At 40.3% G+C, this 4,682-nt stretch overlaps 1 long non-coding RNA gene across 1 annotated transcript in view; it reads right to left on the bottom strand.

The window, feature by feature from the left end:
• The window catches only part of LOC110266976, a 6,459-nt gene extending 1,777 nt beyond the window's left edge, over positions 1-4,682 (bottom strand). The window contains exon 1 of the long non-coding RNA XR_002354261.1: positions 4,673-4,682. This is a non-coding gene — a long non-coding RNA (uncharacterized LOC110266976). The remainder of the gene's footprint in view (positions 1-4,672) is intronic.

Genomic DNA, 4,682 nt, shown 5'->3' with positions numbered 1-4,682 from the left:
CGATTTATCTATTTTTTTGTCAATTTTTTGCAGTTCAGTTTTCAACATCTACTAGACCGATCAGATAATTAATTCTCGATTAATCCGGTCGAATCGATTAATCTGATCTAATTTTCAGAACCTTGTTCTTAACTAAAAAAAATCATTCAATCATCATATATTTATATGTAAATATGCATTACTTAATATACTCATAATATGTATTTGTATTATAATATATATTTCATATAAATAATTAATTTTTAATATATATATATATATATATATATATATAAAATGAAGAGATCATAGAGTCGGTCGGATAAAGTGTTGAGGATATGACCTCGACATGCGAAAGTATCTTCATCACGTTTCTTCTTCAATTGAACGATCTTTTCTTTCTCTTCCGGTATGACGTTTTCAGCGGCATCGGCAATTGGTGTAGTCTTTGGGTCAATCACATATGCAAGATTGAGAACCGAAAGAAGAAACATCATCTTGTCTTTCCAACGGTTGAAGTTCGTTCTATCAAAGCGATCTAACTTGACAAACTCTTGATTCATGACCTTGAACGTGGTGTTTTGATCTTGTGCCATCTTCAACAAATATCTCTCTAAAATTGTTTGGTATATGAAGATGGTAAGATGACAAAATCTTATATTTATGTAATGGTTTCAAGGCACGATTAGATCGCTTTCTTTAGAGAGATATTTGTCCCCACACTTAGTTGCTATAGGGTTAATGACAATACTCTCCCAGGATACAATGAAACCTAAGAATTTCTTAATTAGCAATAGTAAGAAATTCTCAACTCTCTTGAACAAAGAAAATCTCTTAATGGTTGAGTAATTTGTACACTTAGTACGTCATATCTGAAATAGTGAACAAGGACTTATTTATACATATTGCACATAGCAATTATGATTGGTTACGTATACAAATGGTTGTGTCTTTTCTATTGCCAATAGATACAATGTTTTGAATATACACAACTCTTAAAGAGTTGTGTCCCTTTAGCCAATAGACACAATGTTTTGAACATACACAATCCTTAAAAGGTTGTGTCCCTTCAACCAAATGGTACTAAACGGTTAGTAACCGTTTATTAATAATATTAATATTAATATCAATAATATTAATAATATTAATTAATCAAATTTGTAAATACCCTTCATGTAATGTAGAGGGTAAAATACTCAAATAAACTAAAGCTATCCAAATATTACATAGATCACCCAAAGTAAAAAATCTTATGTAAATGTTTCAATTTACATAGGAATGTTGTCTTTACTGTAAATCGAATGAAGCAAACTCAAATTAGAGAAAGTCACAGTAAATCGAATCAAACATACTCGATTTATATGGTGCAAGAATAAAACAAACTATACAAATTCGATTTACATGATAAATCAAAATAGACAAATTTGATTTATAAATATTTGGTGGCAATGGTAAATTGAATCGACCATTGTTGATTTATTATGCATTGAGCTATATCTATAAATCGAATTTGACGAATTCAATTTAGTATGAGACCAACGTATATAAATAGGACCTGAACGTGAAATACTGATGATAGTGTAAGTCACAATGGCTAGTGATGATAGTTTTTAGTTTTGGTGCACTATAGAGGATCGATTAAGAAAAAAAAATGCGTTCCAGAATTAAATTTACTAATAAAGATCAACTTAGTGTTTTCCTAAAAACTTCAACGAGTTTCACCGAGTTTTAGAATACTATAATCAAAAAACTGGGGATGCAAGGCGTGAAACAGGTGGAGAAGTTATTCTACAAAATTTTAATTTCTGTGTTACAGGATGATGTGAAGTACGATTCCTTCATCATAGGCAGCAACGAAGATTTGCAAGTTCTGTTCCATTATCGTCGGCAATTTCCCAAGGTGAGGACCCCTGAGCTATTGGCCAAGCTTGTAGATGTGATCTTTAGTTTAGGAGGTTCGAACCGAAATCTTCAGCCTTCAATCACGATAGCCTGCTCTAGATCGATGCCTGTTGGTGCCTCTACATCTGTGTCCGTGATTGAGCCCGAGGCAGTTTTGGTTGCCTCCCCGTCCATCGTGATTGATCTAAACCACACTCGTGACGGAAAAGTAGGTGATACTGGACCCTTTAGTGATGTTACGATTGCGATGGCCGGTACTCCTAATGTGGTACCGGATTTCCGACAGGGTGGAGCACTAGATGGTGTGAAAGATGTACTGCAGGATGATGATGTGGAGTCCACCACGATTGCCGATGATAGCAATGAAGACATAGCGAGTAGTACTCTAGTTGGGGGTGGTAGAGCGGCTAGTTCAGGAACTCAGCAGTATTTCCCGCACTTTTCAACTATGGACTTGGATGTCATGAGACAGCAGAGGGTACCTGGCGTGCCTGTCGAATTTGGGACCAGAGACACACATGATACAAGAGGACTAGCTAAGTTCCAAGTCAGTCAGCAGTTTCAGGATAAAGAGGAGGTCGTGCTAAGCGTGAATACTTATAGCATCCGACGTGGGATTGAGTATAAAGTGTTGGAATCCAATTATCGTAAGTACCATGGGAAGTGTAAGGAATTCGACAACGGGTGCACATAGTTGATTCGTATCAGTCTCTGCTAGTGCAGAGATATTTGGGAGGTAAAACGGTACAATGGACTGCATACTTGTCTGGCCACTTCGATATCCAGTGATCACAGGAGGCTTGATTACTATGTGATCTCAGCCTTCATACTGATTAGAGCTGATATTGCCGTGTCGATCAAGGTACTGCTGAATACGACAGAGACCTATTTTGGTTTTGGACCTACTTACGGGAGGGTTTAGTTGGCTAAGCAGAAGGCCATTGTTCAGATTTACAGAGACTGGGAAGAGTCATATAATAAGTTTCCGCGATGGGTACTAGGAGTGCAGATGGCGATGTCGGGTAGTATTGCAGTGTTGAGGACGAGTTCTGTGCGAGTGGGCGGGCAAGTTGATGAGTTGCATGCTTATTTCCACCTTCTTTTTTGGACATTCCCACCGTGTATCGAGACCTGCCGACATTGCAAGCCATTGGTTAGTGTTAACGAGACCCACTTGTACAGTAAATACGGTGGTACACTGCTCATGGCGATTGCGATTGCTCAGGATGGGAATTCTAATATCATTCCCGTTGTATTCATACTTGTGGAGGGTGAGAATGCAGAGTCGTGGTCATTCTTCTTATCCCACCTTCGGCAGTATGTAAAGCCTCAATCGGGTATTCTAGTCATATCGGATAGGCACAACGGGATCAAGGCTGCACTAGAGACTCCTGATGGGTGTTGGCTTCCACCTAATGCATACCGGACATTTTATATCTGACACGTGACGACAAATTTTGCCCTGAGTTTTAAGGGCAAGGATGCCAGGAGGTTTCTAGTGAATGCTGTTTATGCGAAGACTGAGGTCGAGTTTGACTACTGGTTTGACATTCTCTTCTCTAAAAATCCTGCAATGTGTGACTGGGCTAATCGGATTGACTATGCCCAGTGGACTCAGCATCGAGATAAAGGTCGGAGGTTCGGGCATATGACTATGATAGTTGTCCGGAACATCAGGCACATGATCCATAGGTGGACCCTGTCCTGGACCTCCCTGCAACGCCTCGGCCGGGATTGCATCTGTTCTAGGGTTTTCGAAGAATAGCTCAGTCGACAAGAATCGCCTACATGCTGATGCCACCACTCTAAGTATGCATGAGAGGGACTTGGATCAGGAATAACATCAAACCGTAAGACATGCAGCGCCCTATTGGTCCAATGAGTGTGCCAACTCTATAAGGTAGTAAGAAACCACCGGTCGCCGCCTCTGCGATGTTCAGTGTGGGTTGCGGCCATTACTACACTTCTCCAAACTGTGCTAGAACTAGATCTACCTAATGCCGCTCTATGACAGCAAAGTAGATTAATGCCGTCATAGACCTCCATAACGCTGTATATCGTAGCTCTAGTATCTTGGGATGCACTACCTGTACTACATCAGGCGAGCTGTACGGCATCCAATCGAACTAAAAAGGAAAATTGGGTCTAAAATAAGGCTTCATGACTAGTAACAAAAAAAAAACTAAAGAAGAAAATGCTAAAGTGTCTGAATCTCACATCGCCAGGAAGAAGTAAATCTATTCTCAGGCTGCAGTGGGTGACTCGAGGTCCCTTCTTGCTCGACATTGGCTGATAACCTGACTACCTGCCACCCAAGATATGTTATCAACAAGTAAAAAAAAAATGGATAAATAGGAACACAGAGAACAACTAGTAATCAATTGAGTACTTCATCGCCAAGGGCCAGTGAAAGGCGTAAAACCTATCCGGCCTAAACCCGAAAACTACCAAAAGATCCATGACTAGAAGAGCTGCAGTGGACCTGCCAACTTAACCACGTGCTTGTTGGCCACACCGCATAGGCAGGAGTATAACCACGATAGAGCGACAGATCCCCAGCTATATCTGTTCATGTCCTCTAACCTCGCTACGTACGACAATCACCTGATATGCATGCAGGTACCAGACTTGTCACTGAAGAGCTAAGTCGATAATAGCATTTTGATGTACGCTTTCGCGTACCTCCTGACTGTCTCTTCGTCTACGCCCTCGGGAAGGTCACTGAATGTCTCCTGCATCCAAGCGCACTTCACAATAAACTTGTCGATGCAGTCCGGTGGTGGCAACACACCCAACAACTC

Source organism: Arachis ipaensis, chromosome B09, assembly GCF_000816755.2.
Source record: "Arachis ipaensis cultivar K30076 chromosome B09, Araip1.1, whole genome shotgun sequence".
Taxonomy (NCBI): domain Eukaryota; kingdom Viridiplantae; phylum Streptophyta; class Magnoliopsida; order Fabales; family Fabaceae; genus Arachis; species Arachis ipaensis.
Note: the sequence above shows the minus strand (reverse complement) of the source record. Positions and strands in the feature narration are given on the sequence as shown.